At 40.3% G+C, this 19,510-nt stretch overlaps 1 long non-coding RNA gene across 1 annotated transcript in view; it reads right to left on the reverse strand.

The window, feature by feature from the left end:
* LOC128929972 (uncharacterized) overlaps positions 1 to 19,126 on the reverse strand; it is a 37,368-nt gene extending 18,242 nt beyond the window's left edge. Inside the window, exons 1-2 of the long non-coding RNA XR_008477388.2 lie at positions 18,971 to 19,126; positions 9,329 to 9,417 (exon numbers count right to left, since the gene is read on the reverse strand). This is a non-coding gene — a long non-coding RNA (uncharacterized LOC128929972). The remainder of the gene's footprint in view (positions 1 to 9,328; positions 9,418 to 18,970) is intronic.
* Positions 19,127 to 19,510: the final 384 nt, after the last annotated feature.

The raw sequence follows: 19,510 nt of genomic DNA on the forward strand, positions 1-19,510 counted from the left end.
TGTGGAGAAATAGGAACACTTTTACACTGCTGGTGGGAGTGTAAATTCGTCCAGCCATTGTGGAAAACAGTGTGGCGATTCCTCAAGGACCTACAAATAGAATTTCCATTTGACCCAGCAATCCCATTACTGGGTATATATCCAAAGGACTATAAATCGTTCTACTATAAGGACACATGCACACAGATGTTCATTGCAGCACTGTTTACAATAGCAAAGACTTGGAACCAACCCAAATGCCCATCAATGATAGACTGTACAGGGAAATTGGGCCACATATACACCATGGAATACTATGCACCATGAAAAAACTGAGTTTTTGTCCTTTGTAGTGACATGGATGAACCTGGAAACCATCGTTCTCAGCAATCTGACACAAGAACAGAAAATCAAACACCACATGTTCTCAGTCATAGGTGGGTGTTGAACAGTGAGAACACATAGACACAGGGAGGGGAGCATCACACACTGGGCCTGTTGGGGGGAATAGGGGAGGGACATGGGGGTGGGGAGTTGGGGAGAGATAGCAAGGGCAGAAATGCCAGATATAGGTGATGAGGAGGAAGGCAGCAAATCACACTGCCATGTGTGTACCTATGCAACAATCTTGCATGTTCTTCACATGTACCCCAAAACCTAAAATGCAATGAAAAAAGAAATAGGAAAGTAAAAAAAAAAATCAAATAGCCAGATGGTTGATGATTTTATACCACCTTGAGGTTACAGAAAGAATGGGGGCTTGGGCCAGACATGGTGGCTCGTGCCTGTAATTGCAGCACTTTTGGAGGCCGAGGCAGGTGGATCACTTGAGGTCAGGAGATTGAGACCATGGTGACCAACATGGTGAAACCCCATTTTTACTAAAAATACAAAAATTAGCCAGGTGTGGTTGCATGCACCTGTAAGCCCAGCTACTCGGGAGGCTGAGGCAGGAGAATTGCTTGAACCAGGGAGTCACAGGTCGCAGTGAGCTGAGATCTCACCATTGCACTCCAGCCTGGTGACAGAGCAAGATTCCATCTCAAAAAAAAAAAAAAAAAGAAAGAAAAACACTCAAAACCTAGCAGAAGACAAGAAATAACTAAGATCAGAGCAGAACTGAAGGAGACAGAGACACAAAAACACATGCACAGTAATGTTCACTGAAGCACTGTTTACAATAGCAAAGACTTGGAAGCAACCGAAATGCCCATCAGTGATAAACTGGACAGGGAAAATGTGGCACATATACACTATGGAAAACTATACAGCTATAGAAAAGATGAGTTTGTGTCCTTTTTAGGGACATGGATGAAGCTGGAAACCATCATTCTCAGCAAACTGACACAAGAACAGAAAATCAAACACCGAATGTTCTCACTCATAGGTGGGTGTTGAACAATGAGAACACATGGACAGAGGGAGGGGAGCATCACACACTGAGGTCTGTGGGGGGGAACTAGGGCAGGGACAGTGGGGGATGGGGAGTTGAGGAGGAATAACATGGGGAGAAATGCCAGATATAGATGATGGAGAGGAAGGCAGCAAACCACATTGCCATGTATGTACCTATGCAACAATCCTGCATGTTCTTCACGTGTACCCTAAAATGCAATAAAATATATTTTAAAAATCAATAAATCCAGGAGCTGGATTGTTGAAAAGATCAACAAAATAGACCACTAGCCAGATTAATAAAAAAAAGAAAAGAAAGAAGAATCAAATAGATGCAATAAAAAACAATAAAGGGGATATCACCACAGATTCCACAGAAATATAAACTACCGTCAGAAATTACCACAAACTACTCTATGCACATAAACCAGTAAACCTGGAAGAAATGGATAAATTCCTGGACACTTGCAACCTCCCAAGACTAAACCAGGAAGAAGTCGAAACACTGAATAAACCAATAACAAGGGCTGAAGTTGAGGCAGCAATTAATAGGCTACCAACCAAAAAAAGCCCAGGTCCAGATTGGTTCACAGCCGAATTCTACCAGACATACAAAGAGGAGCTGGTACCACTCCTTCTGAAACTATTTCAAACAATCCAAAAAGAGGGAATCCTTCCCAAATCATTTTGTGAGACCAACATCATCCTGATACCAAAACTCAGCAGAGACTCAACCAAAAAAGAAAACTTCAGGCCAATATCCATGATGAACATAGATGCAAAAATCTTCATTAAAATACTGGCAAATCGATTGCAACAGCACATCAAAAAGCTTATCCCTCACGATCAAGTGGGCTTCATCCTGGGGATGCAAGGCTGGTTCAACATACGCAACTCACAGCCCCAGACAGGCAGCCCTCTGACTCACCTACTCCAGCCCCCAGCAGCAGTAACAGAGGCTGTGCCCACAGCTGTGTGTCCAAGAGAAGGGGTCACACTCTATGTGCATGAGCCTCAGCACAGAGGCTGTTCTGCCAGTGGGAGGGGATCACACTCTACTTGAGAGGTTCATGATAGAGTTTATGCCACTTCTAGGGGTGGGGTCACTTCTCATAGCCCCAGACAGCAAGCTCTCAGCCTCTGGAAAACCTACACTTTGTATTCCTTTTTCCCAGGGGCCGCCTTTTAGGTGTGCTGCACTGTCCTTTCCCTGGCAAGTAGTACTCCCTGTGGGCTAGAGTACTGGGGACCCCATACATCTTTTGGGTCTAATCAGTGCTATCCCACTATAGCCCTCCAGGTGGACACAGGGGTATGTCAGTGGGGGTTCATACGGTATGGAGACTTTGGGTTTGTGGTTCCCAGTACATGATACAGTCCCATGATGGCTATGCGCTCACAATGGTGCCCAGCTGCAGCTACTTAGGTCTGGGTGGAGGGAGTGTTGAGTGACTAAGCACAAGCTCCCTGTCTGGTGCAATGCCCTCACAGAGTCTTCAAATCACCACCCATGCTAGTGTCATGGTTTGGGTGAGTAAAGCAGCTCTCTTATGGTATGGATTGCAGTAGTCTGTGGTGGGGATGTGGACCATGAAGTTCCCTCACTTACCCTTTCCTCACAATAAGGAGCTCCTCAGGGCTCCCAGCAGATCTCAGCTGAGTTGGCTGCTTGCTTCCTTCTTCTGTGCCTCAGGTGTTTCCTGAACTCTAGTGTTCTCTCCTAAATGTTCTCTTTGAAGCATGATTAACTATTCATAATTTTGGTTCTTCTTTCTGGAGAGAGCAGGTGTCTGGTGTCTCTAGTCAGCTATCTTGTACTGGGACCTCAGATGACTGTAATTAAAACTATTTTTAAAACTTCCTGAAAGAGTTGCTACAATTACTCCCATTTTAAAGTAGGGACACTAAGGCCTAAAGAAGATCATATGTTAAGCAGAGGCCAAAACCATGACTTCAATCCAGGTCTCTGTAAATGAGGCTTTGCCTTAAGTGCAGCATTGTACTGTCTCTTTGAATATACACATACAGATACAGTTTTCTTACATTATACCTCCATCTTGATGCAAAGGAGTTAGAGGACATAGCTAAGATTCAGAAGATTGAGAGGACAGCGCCTGTATTGGGTTCTTGAGTGATCAGAGAGAAATGGAAAACAGTAATTGCAAATTTCCATTTTTCCCACCATAACTCTTCTTGTATGAGAGGTGAGTTAGGACAGGATGCATTTGACCATTCTGGCTTTTCCTATAGGAGTTTCCTCATTCCTAACTTTGCCTATTGCTCATGGCTTCCTCCATCACAAGGCATGGAGTGGTATGCTTGATGCTATCCCATATTAGTAGAATTCATTCAGATTCTTCCAAAATGGCTCAAGAGCAGTGTACTGGATTGAATAATGTTTCCCCAAAATTTCTGTCCACCCAAAACCAGTAAATGTGACTTTATTTGGAAATACAGTCTTTGCAGATGTCTTAAGTTGATTAAATTAAGAAGAGATCATACTGAATTAGGGTAGACCCTAATCTAGTCGGTGATTATTGTCTTTATAAGGAGACAGGAATTTGGACACCAACAGAAGATAGATGACCATGTGAATATGGAGGCAGAGATTGGAATTATGCTGCCCAAAAAAAAAAAACAAATAAACAGGGAACCCTAAGGATTGCTGGCTACCACCAGAGGCTAGAAGAGGAAAGAAAATCTTCTCCGGAGCCTTCAGAAAAGGCATGCTCTGCTGACACCTTGATTTTAGACCTCTGGCCTCCAGAACTGTGAGAGAATCAATTTCTGCTGTTTAAATCCCTTAGTTTATGGTAATTTTTTTTAGGAAGCTAATAAAAGCAGAAAGCCTTCCATTCCTTCCTGATCTACTGCCCCACTGTCCCTATGCTCCTAGCTTGCCACATGAATAACTGTACTTTCTAAATGCAGGAAAAGTACAAAACTCCATTTTGCAAGAGACTTACATGTGAAGTATTATTTAACTATCTAAAAGAGACATTAAATAATTAAACAAATATAAAGATAACTACATTTCAATAATCCTACATTTAGCTTGATATAGATTTTTCCGACCAAGTACAGGCACATGCATGAGCACATACAAACATACATATACCATTTTGAACTCCTTTTCTTCTTCAAACTCTGAGGACTGAAATAAAGTCATGTTTATTCTTATACCTTTAAATGATAGTTCTCAGAATAAACATGTAAGTTATATTATTATTTCTTTCATTTTCTTTTTCGTTAATTTGTCTTTGGCTATAACATTTCAAAATGTTGCAACAGAATGGAAAAAGATCTTTTTTTTTTTTTTTTTTTTTTTGAGGATCATTCTTAACTGAAACTCTGTACCTTTACAATTTTTTTTTTTTCTGAGACAAAGTTTCACTCTTGTTAGCCAGGCTGGAGTGCAATGGCGCCATCTCGGCTCATTGCAACCTCCACCTCCTGGGTTCAGGCAATTCTCCTGCCTCAGCCTCCTGAGTAGCTGGGATTACAGGCACGAGCCACCATGCCCGGCTAATTTTTTTGTATTTTTAGTAGAGATGGGGTTTCACCATGTTAATCAGGATGGTCTCGATCTCTTGACCTCGTGATCCACCCGTCTCAGCCTCCCAAAGTGCTGGGATTACAGGCGTGAGCCACTGCACCCAACCTACAATTTGTATATTGAAATTTATTTCATGAAATGAACTTGTTTTTCCTTGAATCACTTATTCTAGTACCCGTATGACTGGTCTTTCCCATTTTTTCCAGTGTTGTTGATACAGACAGGAGGCAGAGAAATACTGGGTAAAAAAGGGCCGTCCCTGGAAGGGCCTTATCCTCGAGCCTGGAACCACACCGCAAAGTGAGAATTTTACATCCCTGTTTTCCCACTTGAATGTTGCTTTTTCCAAAATTACCCTGGCCTGCCCTGCCCCCCATCAAGTACCCATAAAAACCCCAGGCTCCACTGGCAGAGGAGTGGCAGAGAAGAAGCAGCCAGACATCAAGAGAGAAGCAGATTGACTTCAAAGGGACAGCTTGATGGCAGGACTTAGGGAAGAGACTGGTTGGAGACAGCCAGAATCCAGGGAAATACCAATTTCCTGCTCCTTCCTGCTCCATCCCCTTTCCAGCTCCCCTTCCTGTGCGGAAAGCCACTTTCATCATCAGCAATAAAATCCTCTGTGTTCTCCACCCTTCAATTCATTTGTGTGACCTGATTCTTCCTAAACACCTAACAAGAGCTCCAGAGCCACAAGTGTGGATGCCTGAGCTGTTTAAATACTTAAGCCGTCCATGAATGGCAAAGCCAAAAGAGCACTGTAATACATGGCCTCTGGGGCTCCAGGGGTTGCGAGTACCCCCCTAGACACTGTCCTGGGGTCACACTGAGTTCTGCTCCTGATGACACCCAGCACTCCTTCTAGACCCTGCACCCACTCATCTGTGTGCTCCCCCTCCCACAAGGGATTAAGAGCTGCAGGCTGAGTAAGTGAGGTACTCCTGTAGCAAGGCCTTCAAAGGGGTCAGCAAAAATTTCCTGTTTACATGATTTTCTATTTCTCTTCATAAGATATTTAAACATTCTTGAGTATCTGCATTTTTGTATTTGATTTTTGTTCTTACCAGCCTCTTGTGACCATTTTTCACTCTTTATAGCATTTCCACATTGTGTGCAGTCCTTTGGTTTCATAACTTGTTTTGTTTTTAGCAATCATTGTTTATTTTTTTTTAATGTATCAACTCATTCAAGCCTCCTTCAAGAGTTTGTCCTGCCCCTCTCTTAGCTTTTCAGCCAGTGTTGCACAATTACCTTGTTGAATTGGGGTCACTGTATTTACTTAGATTTGCTTATTCTTTTCTAAGCCTACACTGTGGGTTACTGATTTTCTTTTTATCAGACCATGCTATTGTTTTTCTGTTAAAGTAGCCAGGAGAAAGAATTTGGACCTATTTTTAATCCACCATCTTTCAGAAAGTCTCCTGTCATGGTTAAAACTTTTGCGCCAGTCTAAACTCTTGCTCTTGACATTTTTTCATCTTCTTAAGGTTCTTTTCCCATGCCAAGTGTCTTGAAAGTTTAGCTTTGCATAAATTTTTATATCAATTTTTTTGTTCTAAAAAAGTCATTCATTTTTATACCAACATAAATACCATTATTACTTCTTATAATAGCTAGCACAAGGTTGCCTCATCTACATAAATTTAATGTTTCAAATTTTTTTGAGATATTATCTTTGTTAAAGAAAACTTGAAAACAACTTTGTATATACTTTTATAATCATATTATAAACATTTATACTTGTTGTTACAGAAATGTGCATAAACACACTTTCAATGTCCAGGTAATATTCCATTAAAAGTTGGCACCATTTCTCCAGAGTTAGACATTTAGTTTGCACAGTTGTTATGTACCGCTTTGGTCTGCTGAACCTGCTTTCCTTTCTCTTCAGGTAATTACACTCTCTTACTCAACCTTCTTTTTGGAAAATTGTCCTTCCTTTTCCTCACACATGGTTCTGATGGTACCAATCACAGCACACTGGCTCCAGCCTGACTAATGGGAAGGCCTATGTCTCAAGCCAGGTAATCATAATCCCTGTGGTTCTTTGGACTTAGTACCAAGAGTGTGTACCTTGGCTCCTAGTACCAAGAAGCCCTTGTGACTTTGGTTTTTCCCAGGTTATATCACCTGAGATACATTTGCTGCTAGTGACAGAAACCCTAACTAGCACTGGTTTTTAACCTGAGAGGCAATAACATTTACTTACTTTTTACTAAGTAAAAAAAAAAAAATAACTTTTATTAAGTAAAGAAGTGTTAATGACCCTAAGGTAAAAACCACTGTGCCTTCATAAAGATAGGCTGAAGTCTTAACTCTCAGTACCTATACCTTATATGGAAACAGAGTTTTTGAAGTTACTATGAAGTCATTAGGGTGGGCCCTGATCCAATGTAACTGGTACTCTTATAGGATGAGGAAAATGCCTTGGAAAGACAGAGACACACAGGAAGAATATCATGTGACAACAGAGACAGATTGGAGTGATGTAGCTGCAAGCCAGAGAATGACAAGGATCAAAGGAAGCCACCAGAAGACAGGAAGAGGCAAGAAAGGATTCTTCCCTACATATTCTCCCTTTCAGAGGGAGCAATGCCTTGCTGACACTTTCATTTTGGACTTTTAGCTTCCACGACTATGAGATAATAAATGTCTGTGATTTTAAGCAACCCAGTTTGTGGTACTTTGTTGTGGCAGGCCCAGGAAACTAATACAGTAATGCATTAAGATCCTGCAAAATCCACAAGAAACAGAAAAGAAAATCTGTTGTTATAAGTACATTGAGACAAACTGGTCTATGAAATCATAGGCCACAAAAGCTTGTATTCATTCATTTAAAAATATTATTTAATGCTTCCTATGTGCCGAGAACTGCAAGGTGGCAAAAGGCAGCATGACCCAAATAATGCAGTGCAAAGGCTTTGCTATAAAGATTACTGTTATTATTGCGGTGTTTTAACAAGTGTCACTATTTATTGAATACTTATTACAGGCCCAACCTTATGTTTATTCTTTTCAAGACATTATCTCAGTCAATTATGTCAACAACCCTGTGAAATAGTTTTGTTATGCTGATATTCCACATTCCTAACAATAACTAAAGCTCTCAACGAATGATTCATTTTATGTCTTGTTAAATTAGAACCACACATGCAAGAGACCTAGTGTCAGCCATTGGCACCTCGGTTTTTGCGAAAATCTCAGATACGTCTCCATGCTTCGTGATTAAAATAATTGATCCATTTGTTCCATATAAATGCATCAAAGACCCACAACAATCTTCTCTGCCTGCTGTGGACATGGCCCAGGACGTTGGGTTCTCCATGTCCCACACCATTGGATCATAGTCTGTGTCCACAGTCATTCTCACAGCAGACTCCATAGCAAATTTCTTTTGCAGGTCTGCATGGGGACCAAGCCTCTTTCACATGCTGGTCAATTGAAGCTTATAAGCATTCCAGAGTTTATACCGGCATAATAAGAGAATCCGAAACCTTCCAGTCCCCAGTGATTGCATAATTCAATGCAGATTGTGGTAAATATTGTCTCATATACATAGTTGTATGAAAACAACAATTAAAAATATACTTTTAATTTTAAAATGTCTTAAGATATTTATGCTTGAGAGTTGAAGCCTACCTAACTATGATACAGGCACAATATTATAGAAGATACTAATTGGAGCCTCCCCAAAATGATTCTCTATTTTAATAAAACTGGGAAACACTACATAATAGAGGCTCTTTAAAGTACTGCTCTCAGGAAATCAATTTAACAAAGCTTAACTCAGCATTTTCCATGCTTGTTTTCAATTAGATGTGTGTGTGTCTCTCTCTCTCTCTTTCTCTGAATTATCTGAATTATGTATTAATGTGCTTTAGGACAGTGTTACAGGACATTAGTTATGAATTACTAAGTTAAAATGCATTATAAAAGTGTCCCTAAGATGCTCACATGAAAATAAAGAGCAATATAATAGTGGGGAGCATCGCAGGAAGAAGGATCTGACCACACACATTGCAAACTCTGGGTAAAGGTTCATTGGCAGGAGGATGGGTCTTTAATGATACCCAACAGATTTTTATTACAGAATCAAAAATAAAAATCATCTCACATTATGACTTTTTTGTAATTTATGGTCGTGAATTTTAGCAACTCTGAAAATTTTTCAAAAAATACCATTTATCTCCCAGAAACTCCTTAACTAGGCACACTGCCACCACCTGGTGTAGGTGTCTCATAGCCGTGGGTTCCAAATGATAAGGCATAAACCAAAGACTTAGTTGAAATAACCACAAGCACTTCTTCCCCATTTAATGTCGTGTTAGTTATAGAAGTTGCTATAAAGAAATACCCAAGACTGCGTAATTTATAAAGAAAAAGGCTTAATTGACTCACAGTTCCACATGGCTGGGGAGGCCTCAGGAAACTTACAATCATGGCTGCCCGGGATGCAATCAGCTTCTTCACAAGGCAGCATGTGAGAGCTGTGTGAAAGAGGAACTGTCACTTACAAAACTATCAGATCTCATGAGAACTCACTCACTATCATGAGAACAGCATGAAGGAAACCACCCCATGATCCAATTACCTCCCTCTCTCAACACATGGGTATTACAATTGAGTTGAGATTTTGGGTGGGAACACAGAGCCAAACCATATCAAATATTAAAGATATAAGTCTTAGTTAATATAGTTTAGTGAAAACTGTTCAACTAGGCACTTTGTCAAGAACAATGCTAGACACCACACATAGAAAAAGCAAAACATATTTCCTATCCTTGAGGGACTCATAGTCTACCAGGAAAGACAAAGATATGACGGATGGGAAGAATGGAGTAGTTGAGAGTTTTGAGGGAGGGAACAGACCATGTGCCTGAAAGTTTAGAGGTGGGGGAGTTTACTGAGAAGGTGGCAATAGAACTAAGCCTCGAAGGATGAGTGAGAGTTTCTCAGAAGAAGAAGAGGAAAGAACACATTTAAAGGCACAAGGGCCTAAAGGATGACAGCAAGCTCAGAGACCAGTAATTAGCTCTGTAGGGTTGAGGCATGGATTGGTAGGTATATTGGGTGGTGGTGAACAATGAGAGTGAGGTTGAAGGGTAGGTTGACGTAAGTTTAAAAAACCTATTATAGGATCCAGATCCACCACTGAATTGGCTGTGTGATCTTTGTCTGTATGTCATCTACCTTTTCCAGATCTCATATATTCAGTTAAAAGCACAAATTTTGGAGGCAGATTCTCAGGCTTTAACATAGATTCGTTCTATGATCTTAGACCAGTGACTTAACCTCTCTTTGCTTAAGTTTCAACATCTATAAAATAGATGAAACATTGCTGAAAGGATTAAATGTAGTAATACATGTGCTTGACACAAAATAAACATATGTCAGTGTTTGTAACTGCTGTTGATGATGAGGATATTATTACATCATTATTACCATTATCATTTGAAAGGATATGCTAAGATAGTATATGTGAATGTGCTTGGTAAAGCAAAACATTATTATTATTATCATGCCAAATTATCTGTTAATCATCTTCTATACCAGTAGATCTTCATCACAGCTGCATGCTGGACCACCACAAACATCCACACAGATAGTGCAGCAAAAACAGTCAGAGGCATCGTTCACTAAAATCAGGAGTGATGGGAATGTCCTCAGTGTTGGTTGGAGTGTTGATCACACGTATATATACATATGTCCAAAAGCTAATAAAACTGCTCACTTAAGACCTGTGTATTTTTAAAAAACTTAATCACAGCTTAGAGTCATAAGCACTTCCTGGAAGTTCAGGCTTGCTTCAGATCAAAGCAGCCTCTGGGCTGCTCACTTTGAGTGGCTATCCTCATGACTCTCTCGTGGAAAAACCTCAAATGACCTTTTTCTCTCCATTTCTACCAGTTCTCTATCTCTCCAGGCAAAGAAATGAGGCAAGAAAACCCGTCTTTTTGTTTCTAGGTAAGAAGAGGTTTGGCTCAACCTGTTAATTTGAATCTCCCCTCTTCTCACAGTTGGCTGGCAGTATTGAGTTTGTCTCACCTTAGGACAGCTTTAGGCTCCCAAATTGTCCCAGGTTTCAGAATGCTTTTTTGAAAAGCCCATTTCTCTTATAAAAAAACAACACCTTAGAAAATCCAAGAAATTTATTTTTAACAGATTTTTAAAGTACTCTAAATCACCAATACCTCCCAGCAGGGCACAATGTAAGCCTCAGCCATCATTATCAGTCAAGGTACTGGGTCTGCAGTGAGCTGGGCACTGAACAAAGCAAGAGGCACAAATTAAGGATGTTTCCTGGGCTAAGCCCCTGGTGGGCAGGAGCCCTGTCTAGCTAAATTGCTTTGTGCCACACAGAAGAGAAGAAACAAGTGGTTTTCTTATATTAGTGATGGCTATATGCTCATTGCAGGCCTATAGAAGTGAGCAAAGGCCAGAGTTGTCTGGGGTGTTTGACAGAAGATTTTCTTGGGGCTAACTGAAGACCTAAATCCTCAAGCAGGCTGAAATTTCCTGGCAAAGGAATCATGGAAAAAAGACGAGAATTGCCTCTGAGCTCCAAATGCCTCACAGAACTCAAATTGATTTGCTTATGATCCTTGAAAGATATACCATCAACTCCTAATGGTTCCAGAAAAACTAGAAACAAGTGTCAGTTTTAGAGAGGTGTGGGCAAGCAGCTCCTCACACCCAAAGCCCCAGAAGAAGCCCACCATTCCTCTTTTCATCTACCCAGCCCTCTTTCATCCAAACTGTATTAGCCTAACTATGCCCCAGTGTGTTTGAAGAGAGATCACCAAGCAAAACAGCTGTGTGGGTCTTCCTTTCTCCTTCTTTTCTTCTCTCTCTTCCCTTCTCCCTCCCTCCATTTCTCTCTCTCTCTCCTCTCCTCTCCTCTCCTCTCTCGCTAAACCTTTTACACTGCAGTTGAACAAGCCCCTGGATAAAGACTTTATCCAAAAACCCCCTCTTTAAAGTTATTTCAAATTTCTCTGCAAGGCTTTCAGAAATCTGTTTGTTTGAGGGCAGAATTAGATGTGACCGGCGTTTTATTGTGACATAAAACCATATTTCTTCCCTGGAAGATTAAAAAATAAAATCGGTTAATAAGAAAAGCTGTCAGCAACAGAAAATGGCTGACATAATCCGTTTATCCTCCGAGCAATAAAGATATTGGTCCTTGGGAGTCTATCCTCTCTCTCATGTTATTTCGCCCAAAACATTATCTTCCCAGCATTCTGATGGATTAAGAAGTCATATGGGAGATAGCAGGGAAATGACAGATACAAAAAAATATATAATATCCTTTCATTTCCCCTCCTCCCTCCACACTCACTCATATTCCCTCTCTCCTTTTCTCCCTCCCCCCACCCAAAACACACACACACTTTATTTTCTCCTCTTTTCCCTCTCCCTGACACTCTCCCATTTTTCTCACCCTTTGGAAAAGAAATAGATCTTCCTTTACCCACAATCCAATACTCTGATAATCCTAATAGGGATGATGATGCAAAGTGGCTATGAAGTCAATTCCTGCAGAGTGTGTGTGTGTGTGTGTGTGTGTGTGTGTGTGTGTGTGTGTTTCTTTCACACATCTACATAAACACAGCTAGTCAAATGAAGAGATGAACCCTTGATAAGGGTGTTGAACACCTAGAGAGAAAGAGAGTTAAGCATATTTAGCCACACTGCTAGATTTTTAATCTAGGATTTCTGACAATAGCATAAATTTCAGGAACAAGGCTGAAAGCAGCAAAGCTAAAGGAAACAATAAAAGGAGCTTTGGAGAGGCTACAATTAAAATATTGTTTGAGTTTTAAAAGATTGATAAAGCCATAAAGAAAAGAAAAAGTACTGTGTAGCCAAACTTGTCTTCCTCAGTTCTCAATCAATGGTGCCATCACCCATTTTTTCTCATATACATGCAGGTTTTTCTACACAAAATGTTCCTTCCATTGTTCTAGGGAAAAGATTCTTGAGATTATCCATCAGAACCCTCAGGATACTTTTTAAACTGCCTTGCAAATAATACCCACTTCCTGGGATGTGAGGGAGGGATAATGGGAATGCAATTCGAAATTGTACAATGTCTCTGAAAGGTGCTCTTCCTTCCCACTACCTCTTTTTTGTGGCATAACTGACAAATAAAAAATGTATAGAAAGTGTGTAACATGATGATTTGATATACATGTACATTGTGAAATGATTACCACAATCAGCTTAATTAATGCATCTTCTTCTGTTTAGCAAGTTACTCTTTTTTCCACCCTAGTCTTACCACCCTCCTTTCTAACTCATCACTTCTTCTCTCAGGTGAAAAACCAGCACTTAGGTGAGTCCTACGAATTTTTTTTCAAACAACTAAATGTTTAGAGTCATACTGGCCAAGCTTTCATGAGAATTTGACCAAATGAGTTTACCGTTGGCTGGCATGTATACTCTCCTAGGTAAGATGACAGAAAGCTGTAGAAAGAATAATAAACACCAAGAGGAGGAGACGGTGAGTTCAAGAAATGATTATGGAATGGAGCATTTCTGGAAATGTTTTTCAAAGTGTCCATGAAAGTAAACAATTATGTATACATATATATACACACACATACATGTCTATAAAATATACCGCTCACAATTATTTTTAAGTTTTAGCAGCCCATCCTTGCCCAAGTTACCAAAATCAGAAAATAATAAAATTTACTATTTGTCTAACAGCTAATCCTCAGGTGTCTCTGTAACTAGAATGAATTCATGTGGGTGCAGGAATGAGAATGGACCAAGTTGATCAAGTTAAGGGTAAGAGAGGAGGTGATGTGAGGGAGAAGGAGAATGTGGTTTGAGGATTGCACTCCATAAATTACTCCTTTTTTCTTGGTTAAAGCATCTGACAATTTGCAAATGACATAATAGGAATGCCATCGGGGTGCTGGAAAATAATTTTTATTGCCTTCAATTAATATATTTCTACTTATTCATATCTTTCTGCAGCAAAAGTCCTTTGAGACCATATTTTTCTATACATTTTGAAAGCAAGTTGCTATCAAAGCTTTTAATTGCATTGTACAAGATACACTCACATAAAAATAATGATACCTACTCAAGACAAATATACACATTTTATTATAGCAAAACCTCTTTACTTAAATGGTTATAAAACCAAATGTTGAGCAAATGTCTACACCAATTAAAAACAGAGTAGATTTATGAACCACATTTACTGAAGCCAAATATTTAACTGAAGAAGAGGCTCTTCCTCAATTATGGGATTTTAGTAAATAAAAGCTGCTTGAATGTTAAGTGTGCTTGAATGCCATATCATGAAACTGGGATCATCAAATATTTGCATGTGATCGTATTGTTGATTGAAACAGAAACTCTGAATTAAATTCCTAGTTGACAAGTGACCATGCCTAAAACACAATTCATTTATTATTTCATTGTGTATGTTATTGTCATTGTGTTAAACGAGGCATCATATATCATTCTAATGCAAGGTTTAATATGGCCATAAGCCACTGCTAGAAACTGACTAGGAATTAGCTTGGAGTTGATTACAATCCCTGGATTATACACTTGCTTGTAACATTTATTCATTCTTCATTCAACAAACAATTATTGAGTGTTCACTGTACACTAGGTGCTATGCTAAGCACGGGGGATCTTCAGATAAACAGGACATGACCACTGACCTCTGAATGCCATCAACTGACAAGACAGACAGACCAGAGACAGATAATGATACTACAGTGTGTTCACTGCTCTGATAGAGGAGGTAAAGGGCTGGAGGGGCACAGGAGTCATCTAACAGAGGTGACAGGTTTCATCTCAGCTTGGAGATAGTCACATGGAAGCCTTTTCCTTACACATTACTAGCCTTCTCAAGTCTCCACCACCATCCTGATTTTGAGATACAGATGTCAGTGTCTCCTCCAGAGACTTTCCAAGACTTTTCTGCAGGGAAGTTTACAGAAGTCACTTTGGTGAACACATACTGTACCTCTGTTGTGGTTTACCTGCTCATCACTTGTCTAACCTAGTGGTCCCAAAATAATGACAAACGGTAAGATGAGGCATGTCGAACATAAATATGGATATTCTTTCTAAAATTACTTTTAAAGTTGAAGGTATGCCAGATTATTTTTATTACAAAAATTATAAACACCAAGACATTCCTAATACCTGTGTTGAATCCATCATAACACCGATAACATTATCAGAAATTCGAATATACCTATCTGTCTCCTCCTGACACTGTGAGATCCCTAGGATCTAGAATGGGTCACAGTAGGTGGTCTATAAATGTCTGACAAATTCAATCAAATATAACAGTTTTCCAGTTAATGGAAAGTATGAGCCACCAATGTTGAAAAAAACCCAGTTTGTCAAACACAGTTACTTTGTTTCAATGACTGTCATAGATTGCCAGGCAGTTGTTCTATATATGTAACTCTTCACCTGATTTTGGTTCTACTTAATTAAGGTATTCGGTATTACAGGTTTCCTAAATAGTTTATTTAGGTTACAAATTTATACAAGTAATTTTAGAATAAAATATAGTTCATGTAATACTACAACTAAATGGACAGAATTAAATCACTGATGATTTAGGGGGAAGTCCCTGTAAAGACCAAGCATCACTTGCTTAGAGAGTGTGCAAATGCCAGTTAACAACACTTTTTCAGGAAGTTATCAATGGAGTAAGAGAAGATTTCAAAATGAAACCCCCGATTTCTTCAGGCCTACCTGTCTTCTCCTGGGAGCTGGTTGGCAATTACTTTTCTTAGGAAACTTTCTCATGATATGAATTTGACTGAGCACACCCAGTAGTATATAGATATGTGTATGCTATTTTTTTATTGTTTTGGAGACAGAGTCTTGCTCTGTTACCCAGGCTGGAGTGCAGTGGCACAATTTCCGCTCACTGCAACCTCTGCCTCCAGGATTCAAGCGATTCTCCTGCCTCAGCCTCATGAGCAGCTGGGATTACAGGCACCTGCCATCATGCCCAGCTAATTTTTGTATTTTTAGTAGAGACAGAGTTTCACCATGTTGGCCAGGCTGAATTCCAACTCCTGACCTTATGATCTGCCCCCCTCAGCCTCCCAAATTGCTGGGATTACAAGTGTGAGCCACTGCACCCAGCCTATGTGTATGCTTTTATGAAGAAATTATTAATACTGTGTTCTGGAAACTCTACTAAGCATTCATTTAGTCCTTATCACAATGCTGTGAGTTAGTCAGTATAATTACAGCCAATTTACAAACAAAGAAACTAAGACTTCTCAGAGCCAGAGCTGGGATGCTATCTGTCAGATGTCAATGTTCTGACTCTTAATTGCTATTTCATACTACCTTCACTGGACTGATGTACAGAAATATTATGTAAACCTTGCAGAATGTAATAGCTTCTTCCTGGATGCATAAAACTTGAGAGGAAGAATGTGAACGCTATCCTCAAAGCCTTCTCTCAGTGATTTGGCCTCAATATTTCTCGAGCTGGATGTTTCAAGGTCTTTGTCATCCCCTTTCCTTGGTAATCTATTGGTGTTCTTTTTTTCTCCCCTGCCATCGAGCAAAGGTCAGTCCTTACCTCCTGGTCAGTCAGTAAGGACCTGCCATGTGTCTAGCTCTGATAGGTGGCACAGGGAATCAAGATGAATGTTGAGTAAAAAACATCTAAGTGAGCTTCAGTTCTAAAAAATATTCCAGATTGTGGATATAGAGCTGAAATGAGGAAACATGGAAACAATGTTTGTTTCCAAGGTTGTGATCAGACTTTATCCACGTCTTCTCTCTTCATTGCCTTTATTCCTCCCAGGAATGCATGATAAATAGCTAGAGGAGGTATACATTGCACAAGAAAAATTCTTGGAAAGTTCTTTCCACATCTCTTAACTTCTAGTAAAATTCTCTCCAGTTTCTGATGTCAGGCCCCAGTTGGGTCACTCTACCCGGGATTCAGTCCAGACCTCTTAACACAGACTATCTATCATGAACTTCTGGCTAACAGACTATGATTTTTCTGCTACATGCCAAGCCTTGTGTTAAATATAGTTTTCTAGTTAATGGAAACACAGGGCCTGGCATATAACAAAAAATCTTCTGTGTTATCAAATTCTTCTTTCCTTTGTTTTCCCTTAATCTATCCTTTGTTAAATATACATTAGAAAGCTTCCATGTTTCAAGGGCTATGCTAGGCTATGTGCTAGGGAAAATCGATGATGAAATTGAAACATGCCTCCAAACCAAACCAAGGCATTGATGAAAGGTCAAAGAATGAGGCTGTCATAAAAACAAAGTTGGGCTCTTCACAAAACACTTACTAATACTTTTTAAAAATAGCATCAAATTGAGAGTGAAAAACAGATACATAAAATGCTGGAAAACTACATCTCAATATAGAATAATTCTACACTCCTAATGCTTCCTAAGTCTCTTCAAGTTTCACCTCCATTTAATGAAACTGAAAATTATAAGTTGTGCATTATGGGAGTCATATATGCAAGATGACCATGCAGACCTTCAGTCAGTGACATCTACTCAGAGAAAAGGTCTTGGTCCTACATCAAAAATTTAGTAGAGAATGCACATGTATGTGTTTTGAGTTATATAAAATATTTAACATATGCATGCATCATTAAAGCTTCTATATGTACAGCTGTATAAATGTCAAGGGCTTGAAGCTAGTCAGGGCAAAATTACTGGGGGGCTTAATGAAGACATAAGAAAGCTTCCAAAAGTGTCATGTGTGGATTTGACAAGTGGGAAGAAGGTATGTTATGGTAAATTTTTAATATATTCTATTCAAATATGCTTTAAACAGGAAAATACACATAATTTTAAAAGTCTTCCACAACTAGGTTCAAAAGAACTGTTGGATACCTAATATTAAAAAACAGTGAATTGTATATAGATTTAACTAATTTACAAGATAATTTCCAGCTTGAAAGAGATAAGTAGATAAAGTCAGTGCACACTTTAAAAAAAAAAAAAGGTCACGAGAGGATCTGGGCAAGTTGGCCATATAGGAACAGCTCTGGTCTACAGCTCCCAGTGAGACCAACACAGAAGGTGGGTGATTTCTGCATTTCCAACTGAGGTACCTGGCTCATCTTGTTGGATCTGGTTTGACAGTGGGTGCAGCCCATGGAGGGTAAGCAGAAGCAGGGTAAAGTGTTGCCTCACCTGAGAAGCGCAAGGGGTCAGGGAACTCGCTTCCCTATCAAAGGGAAGCTATGAGGGACTGTGCCATGAGGAATGAATGCATTACAACCCAGATACTACCCTTTTCCCACACTCTTCACAACTCGTAGACCAGAAGATTCCCTCAGGTGCCTACACCACCAGGGCCCTGGGTTTCAAGCACAAAACTGGGCGGACTTTTGAGCAGACACTGAGCTAACTGCAGGAGTTTTTTTTTAATACCCCAGCAGTGCCTGGAACACCAGTGAGAAGAACCATTCACTTCCCTGGAAAGGGGGCTGAAGCCAGGGAGCCAAGTAAGTGGTCTAGCTCAGTGGATCCCACCCCTATGGAGACAAGCAAGCTAAGATCCACTGGCTTGAAATTCTCACTGCCAGCACAGCAGTCTGAAGTCGACCTGGGATCCTCAAACTTGCTTGGGGGGCATCCACCATTACTGAGGCTTGAGTAACCAGTTTTCCCCTCACAGTGTAAACAAAGCCACTGGGAAGTTTGAACTAGGTGGAGCCCACCACAGCTCCACAAAGCCACTGTAACAAGACTGCCTCTCTAGATTCCTCCTCTTTGGGAAGGGCATCTCTGAAAGAAAGGCAGCAGCCCCAGTCAGGGGTTTATAGAAAAACTTCCATCTCTCTGGGACACAGCACCTGGGGAAAGGAGCAGCTGTGGTGCAGGTTCAGCAGACTTAAACATTCCTGCCTGCCAACTCTTAAGAGAGCAACAGACTTCCCAGCGCTGTGCTGGGAAGCTCTGCTAAGGGACAGACTGCTTCCTCTAGTGGGTCCCTGACCCCTGTGCCTCCTGACTGGGAGACACCTCCCAGCAGGGTTCGACAGATACCTTATACAGGAGAGCTCTGGCTGGCATCTGGTGGGTGCCCCTCTGGAACAAAGCTTCCAGATGAAGGAACAGGCAATAATCTTTGCTCTTCAGCAGCCTCTGCTGGTGACACTCAGGCAAACAGGGTCTAGAGTGGACCTCCAGCAAACTCCAGCAGACCTGCAGCAGAGAGGCCTCACTTTTAGAAAGAAAACTAACAAACAGAAAAAAAAATAGCATCAACATCAACAAAAAGGATGTCCACACTTAAACTACATACAAAGGTCACCAACATCAAAGACCAAAGGTAGATAAATCCATGAAGATAAGGGAAAACAGCACAAAAAGGCTGAAAATTTAGAAAACCAGAATGCCTCTTCTCTTCCAAAGGATCACAACCTCTTGCCAGCAAGGGAACAAAATTGAATGGAGAATAAGTTTGACAAATTGACAGAAGTAGGCTTCAGAAGGTGGGTAATAAACTCCTCCGAGCTAAGGAGCATGTTCTATCCCATGCAAGGAAGCTAAGAACCTTGAAAAAAGGTTAGAGAAATTGCTAAC

Source organism: Callithrix jacchus, chromosome 17 (genome assembly GCF_049354715.1).
Source record: "Callithrix jacchus isolate 240 chromosome 17, calJac240_pri, whole genome shotgun sequence".
In the NCBI taxonomy this organism is placed as follows: Eukaryota; Metazoa; Chordata; class Mammalia; order Primates; family Cebidae; genus Callithrix; species Callithrix jacchus.